Source organism: Varanus komodoensis, unplaced genomic scaffold (assembly GCF_004798865.1).
Source record: "Varanus komodoensis strain SLA01 unplaced genomic scaffold, ASM479886v1 scaffold11, whole genome shotgun sequence".
Lineage (NCBI taxonomy): Eukaryota > Metazoa > Chordata > Lepidosauria > Squamata > Varanidae > Varanus > Varanus komodoensis.
Genome location: NW_025335317.1, coordinates 17,430,782 through 17,442,119, shown reverse-complemented (window position 1 = coordinate 17,442,119; position 11,338 = coordinate 17,430,782). Strand labels below are relative to the sequence as shown.

The window sequence follows — 11,338 nt, the reverse complement described above, 5'->3', positions numbered from 1 at the left end:
TTTAAATAAAAAGGTCTTTACCTGGCGCCGAAAAACCAGTAACGACGGTGCCAGGCGGACCTCTTTGGGGAGTGAATTCCATAGGTTGGGTGCCACCGCAGAGAAAGCCTTCCTCCGAGTACTTACTCTCCTAATTTCTTTCATGGAGGGTTCCCGGAGAAGGGACTCTCCCGCAGATCTCAAAGGGCGGTCGGACGTTAATTTCATAACAGCATGGGTATGGGACAGCCTGTGGTTATCCCTATATTGCTTTTGTGGTTACTGACTGAATTGTTTTTCAATATCATACCCTGAGTCGTTTTGAGGGTTCTCATTGTCCTACTGGCTCACCATATAGGGAAACTGTTTTAAGTATAATCTCATCATGTCTGGCAAAATGTTGTGGGTTCTGGCAGTTACAGAAAGGGAAAAACTTGGCCTGGAGTTTTACAATATCCAGGTCTTGCAGGAGGGGGAGTACTCAGGCAAGACACCCTCTGCAGTCTTTTCCCTTTCCCATTTGTTCACCCTCTGCCAGTCCCAGTGGTGCCCAGAGAAAAGGGGCAGAGAATTGAGTAGGCAGTTGTAGCTGTATTTTCCTTCCTGCAGTCTCTCTCTCCTGCCCTCATTGCTTGCTTTCTCAGAGTAGGACATGCAAAGACAGCAAGCAGGTGGTAATGACAAGAGGATCTGCAGGAAGGTGAGGAGGGGGCTTTGGTAGTCATCATGATAATCCTCACTGAGTTCTAGGCCTTAGCAGCTGTCCAACTGTTCTTACCCAGATCTGGAAGTGTTGGGGAAGAGGGGAGTGAGTGAGTGAGTGAGTGAGTGAGTGAGTGAGTGTGTGTGAGAGAGAGAGAGAGAGAGAGAGAGAGAGAGAGAGATGCCTTCAGCACATTACATCCTTGTGCAGTGCAGTACATCTTTGCACAGCACCTAATTAAATTATGGAATTGGCTGCCAAAGATGTAATGATACACACCAATTTAGATGGCTTTAAAGGAGGAATCATGGAGGATATGGCTACCAGAGGCTCCAGGGCATGATGGCTGTACATTGCCAGCTACTGGGATGCAGCCAGAGAAAGCTGCACCTCCATGTCCTGCTATGGACTTCGCAAAGGACCCTGGATAACACAACGAGGGACCTTTGCTCTGATCCAGCAGAACTGCCCTTATTTTCTTAGATGTGGTGTTCTTTAAACCGACAAGAAGCAGAAGTGAAAGGAGAACAGAAAATCCACTTGCAAACGATTTGAAGAACAACGAAACATGTTGACAGAAGTTGAAGCTGTCCCTGGGGAAAGAAGGAAGGCCAAAGGCTCATTTAAGTCAAAGTCCCAGTTCAGGCATTTTATGGGGCAAGGACAGGCTTTGTCAAGTAGAGGAGCAGGGCAAGCAGATATACAATAAGAGTGCTCTCTATGGAGGGTCGTACTGAATGTATGAATGATTCGTCTCCTTCTGGGGGAAGAAAGTATACAATGGATGAGCAGAAGTTGCAGGGATGGGAAGACCTTTGGGTTTGGGATGCATCTGATGAAATGGACAGAGTCTGCCAGAATAAATTGGTTAGTCTGAGGTTCCACAAAACATCGTGACCTTTTTGCATCTTAAGTGAGTTTAATTTTGTTTGTGTTTGTTTGTTTGTTTAATGTATGTATTTATAGGCCACCTATAACTGCCAAGGCCTTCCTGGGTGGCATCAATACAAGAAAGGTTTTAGAGAAAGGTTGTACCAGGCTTCCCCAACTTTCTCCAGATGTGTTAAGACTACACCTCCCATCATGCCCAGCAAATGGACATGATGGATGGGAAGAGTAGCCCAAGACATTTGGAAGGTATCCAGTTGGGGAATTAGGGGTTATACCATTAGCTATGGGTTATACTGTTTTCTGAGGCTGGAAAAAAGGCATGGTGAAGGGCAGAGGAATCCCTAGTTCAACTTTTATGTCCCCTATCCTGTTGGGGGGAAAATAGAGCACACCAAATCTCATAGAATAATGGGATGGAATGGGACTGAAGGCTACATAATAATCAGGGAAGTAAAAACAGTACCCTTTGGTGTTATTACTTTGTTTTATATTTACATGAGAAACTGGGGAAACTGTGCAACCTCTCTAGAGTGCCATCTGGAGCCATAGCTTGCCATGCTGGACCGTGAGAATCGTTCTGTTTATGCTAATTCTGACCAGCCACAGTTTGGGAGTAAGGAACCAAAAGAGAAGCATTAGTAAAGCAGGATACATTTCCTCTTCATGTTTAACTCACATTTTGAAATAAACTTGGTGCTCACTGTCTCTGGGGAATTTTTGAACCCCAAACACAAAGCTGCCTTTGGCAAGGCATAATCTCTCCATCAAAGGCTACTGTCAATGTTTCCACTAAGAGTTAAAAGCAGCATAAGAATGGATTTCAAGTTTCAGCTAGTACAGTTTATTTAGGACTTAATCTTTCCTGCCTCAAGGAACAATCAACATAACAGCACTCTGGCTAATTAACTCCCATTCAACAAACTATTTCAGCCTATAAACTTCAAATCAGCATACTGATGCTTTTCCTCAATAAGCGTTCATGTTTTTAGGGAGGGGTTTGTTCCTTTTCCTGGCAATCAAAACAGACCAACAAGAGCTGTAGTTAAATCTGTCCTCAAATAAGGCACAAAATGCCTATCATTGTACACATTCTGGGACATTTTATGCCCAGGGATGTTTCTAAAAGGAATGGCTTGTAGAAAGAAAACCATAAAAAGCAGGTGGCTGAAATTTGCGAGCATTGTTTGGTACCCTGCAGGTCACACTGTTCTAGAAGGACTAGGTTAGAGGTGAACTTACAAGTAGGTTAAACAATATGTGAATCTGGGATAGGAAAATCATCCCAGGATGCATGGTGGTGGCATTTTTCCAACATCACCCTGAAATCTAGTTAGGCAGTATCTAGTTTGGACCATCAAAAGTATTGTGGAGAGTTGTATCAGCTTCCAAAATCTTTTAATTTTATCACAAGTAGGAAAAAACCCATTAAAATTAATTTGCCTGTGGGTGCTAAGAATATGCTTTTGAATATTATGCGAGATACTTTTTAAAAAGAATATGTCAGAGTTGTTTAAATATATGACAACTGCAGCAAGAATTACGATCGCTGCTAAATGGAAAACAGCAGCATGTCCAACAACTGAAGATTGGAAAAATAAGTTGGGTGAGCATGCAGTGATGACAAATTTAACTAGTTATGTAAACAGAAGAATGATTGAAGAATTCAATGATAAATGGAAATTTTACTATAGGCAGTTTAATTAATACAGAATGAAATGAAGCTCATTAAAATATTGTTGATGATTTATAATTGACTTCAAGTGATTGGAATTTATATTGGTTTAAGAGAACTATAATTAGCTTTTGGCAAGCTTCACCAAAGTACGGATTGACAGAAAGCTAGAATGGGGGGGGGGTTGCTAAGTTATGAATTTATATGTTATATTTGTGTTAAGATTCCTTAGCATTTCTCTTTTACATTTTTTTTTGCTTTCCTGTATTCTATTTCTTTAAAGAAAATAATAAAAATATTTGTAAAGTAATACAAAGAGCATGCACATTTTCAACTTCTCCAGAACTCATCCAGTATAAAAAAAGACAACATATGTGCTGAAAATGTTCGTGCCAGATGTAGGGGCCATGAGGTTTGCAGCTTAGACCCAGACTCAAGAGGGTGATTGCTGCAGGCTGAATGAATTAGTCACTGACAGGTGTTGTAGGTATCAGATTTTTCAGTGTCAGGGCAAGACTGTTTTAATTTTCAAGGTATTTAAATTGACTGTAGTGTGTCCGCTGGTTGTATAGTGTTACTGTTTGTTCCCTCTCAATTTTTATTGCACTGGTGATCAATTGCTTTGTTTTCATAACATTGTATTTGCAGTTTTGTTTATGTCTGTACACAGAATGGACTGTGGATGAGGGGCAATCTAGACACTTTATAAGTAAATAAATACACTGCCCTTTCTGTTTTACCAAGCTCACAGCAAAACACATTTGCTCAAGGCAGTCAGCCCAGTCCAGTGGGCCGTTCCCCCTATTTCATTCAACAGCACCTGCTACTGTAGCTTAAAGCAGGGTGAGATGGTAGGCCAAAACATCTGGAGGACCACAACTCCCATCAGCCCTAGCACCATAGCCAGTTAAAGGATGACAAGAACTGTGGGGCAACACATCTGGAAGGCCTTATTCTGTCCATCTCTGCTTTAAAGGTGTGAGCAAGTGGAGGTGACACTGTCACCAACATGTCTAAGAAGACAAGGCAAGAGGCATGATCGAGGCATGTCCATGTGTCCTACAGTGTGTGTGTGTGTGTGTGTGTGTGTGTGTGTTATTGTATTGCTGAACTTAACAGCTGCTACATTTACATTTTTAATGTTTGCCAGTCTCCTAGAAAAATGCTTGGAAGCGGAAGAGGAAATAAACAGACCTAAATAAAACAATGGACTGAACTGATTTTATAACTTGATTACGCACCCTCACGATCTAGCAAAACCTGCCACTCACAATTGCTAAAGACAAAACCTCCATGCTCAGAGGCAGTATATCTATTAATCGTGAACACAGATGAGAAAATAAATCGGTTTTCATCCTGCCCCATTCCTGTGTTTGCCAGTGATATCTGCCTGGCTGGAGTTGGAGGCAGAATACTCAACAAGGTGGACATTTGGAGTAGTCCGGCAAGGCATTCCAGGGTAGAGATAGAAATGGCAAAAATCTATTTTGAGTTCAGAACAGTGATGCTTGGCAGTCAGTCTAGAAATCCACATTATGCGTATTTCGATTCTGCACCACGATTCATTCATTTCCAGATGTTTCTGAGTTTGCTGATGCATCCTGTGTTTCTTACAAACTTCCACAGATTGCAAAGAAAAGAAAACTTACTGTATCATCATATCTATTTTGGTGGTCGACCGATTAGAAGCTAGAGCAAGGGGAGATACTCCATTTCTAAAGTTTTCCTATGTTGTCTTTCTTGCTTTAATTCAAATATGCCATGGTGAAGTATAGAAGATCACAGCCTTTAGGATGAGAAAAAACCTGCTGTGTGATGAAGGGCAGTATGTGATAAACTTACAAAAGCTTGCAATATTTCCACAAGTTATTTACACACCCGTGACTAAAATTCCCTGGTCTGTGAGCAATTATGTTCACGTCAGCAGAGGGAGGCAAAGCACAGCAGTTGGTTCTTGCAAGGCATATCTGCATTTCTTTAATCAGGAGGATATGAGGCAAAAGCACCCTTCCGCTCCTCTTTCCCAGCGGCCAGCGCTGAGAGACATGCTGCCTCCCTGACTGGAGGTGCTGAATAGCCACTATGACTAGCAGCCATTGATAGCCTTACCTCCCAGGAATTTGTCTAATTCCCTTTTAAAGTTCTCTGTGTTGTGCTTACATCGGCAGTGCACTCCATAGTTTAACTCTGCACTGCATGCACAAGTACTTCCTGTACACCGTACTGAATCTCTAGCTTCCTGGGAATCCTCAGCTTCTAGTGTTATGAGAGTGGGATTTCTCCCAGTCTGGACAGAACTGTAGAACCTTTTTCAGTCCACTAGACAAAATGACTTTTAGAGAAGTTCTCAGGGCCCTCCTTCCAATTTGGGGCAGGGTCAAATGCAAAACAGGTGGGGTCAAACTTACAAAAAAATCAGCATAATTTAGCTTGAAGCTCTTACTGCCAATGACTAAGCCTTTCAAGAGATTTTCACCGTTTTGGAATGCAGGGGGTGGGGGAACCTTACAAAAGTGAGGAAACAAATCGCCATTTGGGGAGAACCATGTGGGGAACTCCAGATGGCTGGACTGACCCACCATCCCCTGTACGCCACCATGCATGTTTCCATAAACATCTTTCACGTCCCCCCCATCTTACCAAAAAGCCCCAAATATTTAGATGTAGGAGAGCTGCTGGAGCACCGCGTTTGGTTGCCCTTTTGCAGCTCTACAAAGAATGGGTGGCAGACCGTTTCACTACAGCGCTTGAGGTCTGTCAGGTAGATAATGGTACAGAAGACATGCGCCTGTGCGCTCCTCAGGCCTTCTTGAAGTGTGCAGCTCTAACCACCACTCTCACACTATGGAGGGGGAGTTGGTGAAGGAGGACTTCTGTCTATGGCAGGGGTCCTCAAACTTTTTCAACAAGGGGCCAGTTGAAAGGTGCTCGTGGTGGGTGCAGGCTGCCAAGGAGGTGCCAGCAGGGTGTGTGGGCCGGTGAGGGGGTGGGGTGTGCAGCGAGGCAGGGGCGTGGGGTGAGGCAACGGCTTGCTTGCACGGACATCATTTTCTCCGAGCGAGTCCAAAACTATCTCCCTGTGAGCAAGCTGCCGCCTCACAGCATGCCCGCAGCTGCGCACACGCGTGTGCGCATAGTGAGTCCGAAACCTCCGAGGTAGGCCAGATAAATGGGCATGGCAGCTGAATCTGGCCTGCGGGCCATTGTTTGAGGACCCACGGTCTATGGAGATCTCCATTCCACCCAGAAAACTACAAATTCCCCCAAGCATTCCTGAGACTTTGGGCATGACTAAAGCATCTCTTTGAATTCCTTTATCAGTTTGTTTATTACAGCAAAACTATGGATTTTTTAAAACTAGACTTTGATTCCCATGAAAGGCTGTTTTTGGTTTGATGGTGGAGTTGTAAACAACACTTTGAATCTGAAAATGTATTGTCGAACAGTGGTGCTGGCAAGTGCTTGGAAGACAGCTATTAATCATAGCTCAAAAACCACAGGATTCCCTTTTAAGGATTTTGTTGTTTTGGGTGCAGTACTGTTCATTTTGAAATACCATGGTGGAGTCATCTAAGTGCAATGCAGGAGTCAAAACACAAACTCTCTTTGCCTTCAATCTCGCTCTCTCTTAAATTGTGCCAAGGCTGAAGTGTATATAATCCCAGAAGTTTCAACTATACCAGTGTCTCTCTTGCAGCCTGCAGCCTGCACCTCTTCCATTTCCTTCAAAGCAAGTATTTTTCAGTTTCAATTATGATGCCATAGGTTTTTTGTTGTTGTTTTTTTAGGATATCTAGTCTGCGTAGTGTGTTATATGCTCCCTACTTCCCTGGGATGGGTTGAACAAGTTCCAGGAGTCAGTACTCCTTGGACTTGGTTCCTTTTGGAGACGAGAGAGAGTGCACACACTGGAGACTTAAGGTAATATTTGGTTTATTTACAAATCTCAAAGCAGAGCACTGGCAGAAGCAAACACCACGCACATTCCTTCCAGGCAGCAAACTTCCTTCTCTATGGGTATGAATCTGCTTTCAGCCCTAGCGCTGAATTCAATTTCAATGGCCCTTGGGGGCCACTTTCCAGTGGTGAGCAGGTCCATACATAAAAAGGAGTGAGTCCAAGGGAAAAGTGCAGGGCCAAAAGAGTCATTGCAGCCTTTGCAATGGGGAAAACAATGGCACAAAAGCCAGGGAAGGGGAGGAAAGGGAAGAGAGTGAGACCAGCTGGGAACCCTGGAAATTGGAGTTTCAGACACGCCTTGAGGTTCCACTCATACTTAGATGGCCAGACAGATGCACTGCCAAAACCAGCTCCAAGTCTTGTTGGGTCTGGTGCCATATGCCTTCTGGTACACCTCCTCTTTTGCTGATGAGCCCAGTACACTTACCTGACAGTGATGTTTAAGGTAGACTGCAGTAGCATTTTAAGCAACACCAGGTGGCTGGGAGCAAAGCAAAGTTACTCTGGAGCATTGTGGGATGCTACTGAGAAGCACAGCCATCATGACAGCATCATGGTCTTACCTGTAGGCAAAGGAGGTAGTATTCAATGCAACCTTAGTCCTACTTAGAGTAGAGCCATTGAAATGACTGGGTCATACAGGAGACTACATTGTATGCAGCCCAGAGGACTGATAGTGTGGACATGCTTTCTTATGGCGCTACTTTGTAAGCTTGTTATAGTTGTCTGTAATTGACAGATGGGGTCCTTCACCTTTGCCCAGAAAATCACAGGAAATGATTCTGAGTCAGAGAGGGAGGCAGAGGTAGAAAGTGCGGTTCAGTCATGTAGGAGCAGGAGACTGGTGAGATGATGATGATGATGATTTTCTATTCTGCCAAGGCTCCCTAGAAGTTTACAACCAAGAAAACCGAGCTGTTGTCTAACCTTTTGGAGACCAGCCAAGTAGGATCCCTGGAGCCTTTTGGAACACAGAATTCCAATAGAGAGAAAGAAGTGATAGGAATATGAAACCCAAGAGTTAGGCATCAGCAGACAGGGGCAAGGCAGGGTCATGAGGCCCCCCCAAAGGGACTTGAAGGGAGGCAGGTGACCACTCTGAGGGAGGGATTTGTTAACCAGCTGAGCTTGAGAAGGGTGGGCCTCAGCAGACAGTGTCAGTTCATGACAACTAGCTGTAACCCTGGGAAGCTTAGATGATACAGTGCTATGCAAAGCCTGTCTGGAACTTTTGTCTCTTCTGGCTGCAAGACGATACTGTCTGTAGCCCGAGCCAATGCTTTTGTGTGTATGCTAGCTAGTATAGTTTAGAGAATAAAGAGAATGGACTAGAAATACCACTTGACAACTTAACTACAAAGAGCACACAGGCCAGACTGTAATCTTTGATCCAGTTTCCTGGGAGTAAACTCTAAGGAACTCAATAGGGTTTACTTTTGAGTAGAGTGTAGGAGTGCACTGTAAAGTTCCATAGTAATAAAGTTAAAGGTTCTCAGAGGTTCCCAAATGAGGGAATTTGCACTTAAATGAAAGCGTAGATTGAAAAATGAAACTTTTGTGCTTTTGGTCTTCCAAATTTTCATGGACAAATTATAATTTAGATTTCAAAAATCTGTTGTAGCCTCTCTTTTTTTGGGTAGGAATATAAAACAGGGCATTCTGCATATGTGCTATATGGACTAATCAGACTAAAAGATTACTACTAAGCAAGTTAAGGAAATGTCTGCATATCCCCCTCCCCATAAATGCAGGGTACCAGAGGAGTAGTGGGACATTTTGGGATTGATCTGGGACGAATGTATTTCTGGAAACAGTGTTCTGCATCACAACACAACTTTAAGAAAAAATGGAATTGAGTCATCAAAGTCACCTCTCTGCTTGTTTAATTGTTCTTTTTGGCTGCCTGGCTGGTCTTATTTCTTTTACATATTTCCAGATGCCTGTTGGTCGACTGTGTGAGGGTTAATTGAAAAACCCATCAGCAAAAATCAGGTGACGTTGCTGACACATCACCAGTCTGGACCAAAAAACAGATATTCAGAACTGCTACGAGATAATTGGAATCAGATGTCTTTTCCCCGTTTCGAGCCTAAGGCATTCTGGTTGCTTTAGCAACTTATTCCCTTTGCTTCCCTTCTGATGTCATTCTTGGACTACATTGCTTTGGAACGTAGTGGTAGTGGCTGCCGGAATAGGGAGGTTTATAGTACTCGGAAATATCGCCTTGTGTGCACACACACTCTTGGTCCTCAGGAGACTGAGAGCACAATCTAGAAATTTAGTGAACACCTCTATTGAAAGTAATGCAATCAGACTTCAATTATGACCAATCTGAATAACAAGCCAAAGCAATTCAGTTTGGCCAAATTGTATCTTAAGTATCTAAGCTGACTGATCATTTTAAGAGTTGGTGGCATAACAGACAGCCTTTTCTGCAGTGACCCCTACATCTCTGGAATGGGTTCCCAACAGGTCCATAGTACCCCATCAGTGCAAACTTTCAGAAAGGCCCTGAAAAGTAGTTTTCTCTCCCCTTTCCCTGATTATGTTTTATTGGACTATTCAGGTTTAGACCTGCAATTGTGTTGTAGCTTTTAGAACTGTCTAGACCAGATTGGCAATAGAGAAGAGAATCATGCTAGGGAAAGTCAAAGGCAGAAGAAGAAAAGGAAGACCAAATATCAGATGGATTTGACTCCATAAAGGAAGCCCCAGCCTTGAGTTTGCAAGAGCTGAGCAGGACTATCATGGCTAGGTCATTTTGGAGGGCTTTCATTCATCGGGTTGCCACAAGTTGGAGAGGGTTGGCATATAACAACAAGATCAGATTGGTATTACTTGTTCTTTTTAGGCTTTTTGTTTGTTTCCCTGCATGGGTTTTTTGTTCTACCCTGTCAACATTCTTAAAAGGTCTCATTCTGGACTGCAGGACAGTGGTTCCTGAGAAGCTATGTTAATTGTTCCATGAAGGACTTCAAAGGCACATGGAGGGCTACATTTGATGAGTGAGGGGGACAAGTTGTGAGCAAATTCAACATTTGCAGGCTGTGTACGGTACAGTTTCCTGTCCACAGCATGACCATCGGAGATCATTCCTTCCTCACTTCTAATGATCGGGCTACAGGACAAAACTGGCAAGTCAGGAACACGGGTTGAGATCTGCTTGGCATTTGGCTCATGCAATCGCTTCACCGTGTGTCTGGCTCCCAACCTATGTTTACTGCACCACTTTCAAGCCAGCTGCCAACAGCTGGTTTGCGCAGCAACTATGTGTGAAGTGTGGGAACAGCTCCAAGTTAGGCACATGGCAAAGCAATCACAGAACTGCTTGACTGCATGCTGAACTTTACACGGCTCTGTTGAACCCACATTTCTTAATGTGCTGAACTGGACAGGTGATCTAATCCAAGCATGCTAACGGACTTAGGGGCAAGTTAAATTTTTGTACTTCCACATGACCATTCAAAGGGAAGAAGTCATGGTGTACATTTATGTGAACTACTGAAAGTTTCAAAAGTGCTGTGAAACCAGTTTGACACTGAAATGTCTGTACAGCATTAATGCTTGCTTGCAGGAGAAAAGGGATAGTCTGAAGAAGGCACCAATCAGCCGGACAGCTTTTGAGACCCAACAAGAACGATTTGGCTCTTCTCCAGCAAGCCTTGATATAGTTCCTCCTTCCGCTTATCACAGTGAGGGAAATATCACCCCAAAGGCAAGCCCATCTCAAATAACCAAGTCTGAATGCCTTGTTTCTGCCTTCACTCCCAACATTGTTATGAATTTTAATAGGATGTAGGGCACACATATTCTTGCCCTACTGGAAATAATCTTTCATTGGGTCTTGAAACCACAAATGAATCACAATGGAACAGAAGCAATCTAAAGAACCAATTCTTATTTTTAAAAATATCTAATATTGATACAGTATATACACATTCAGTCCTCTAAGCTAATATGCATATGGAACCCAGACCGTCCTCTTTCTTCCATTAAATTATGGGCAAGTCTGCCACCTTGGTGGTGCAGGTGGGATCTCATGCAGCTCAGTACCATTGTTTTTGCCATACTTTAAAAAAGTGACTAGTGTAGCCTACTTCTTGAGAGAGCAAGTAGTGAATTTAACAGGCCCC

General features: G+C 43.4%; 1 protein-coding gene and 1 long non-coding RNA gene across 3 annotated transcripts in view; one reads left to right on the top strand and one right to left on the bottom strand.

The window, feature by feature from the left end:
• The window catches only part of LOC123018417 (prosaposin), a 131,641-nt gene that overhangs the window by 56,244 nt on the left and 64,059 nt on the right, over window positions 1-11,338 (bottom strand). The window contains exon 2 of one of the 2 annotated variants that reach the window (XM_044420492.1): window positions 7,633-7,768. The exons of the other annotated variant lie outside the window; for it this stretch is intronic. The gene's annotated coding sequence lies outside the window, so the exon portion shown is untranslated. The remainder of the gene's footprint in view (window positions 1-7,632; window positions 7,769-11,338) is intronic. 2 annotated transcript variants of the gene reach the window in all.
• LOC123018422 lies at window positions 6,221-9,703 on the top strand. The gene is made up of 2 exons (XR_006413778.1): window positions 6,221-7,166; window positions 9,142-9,703. It is a non-coding gene; the product is annotated as an uncharacterized LOC123018422 (long non-coding RNA).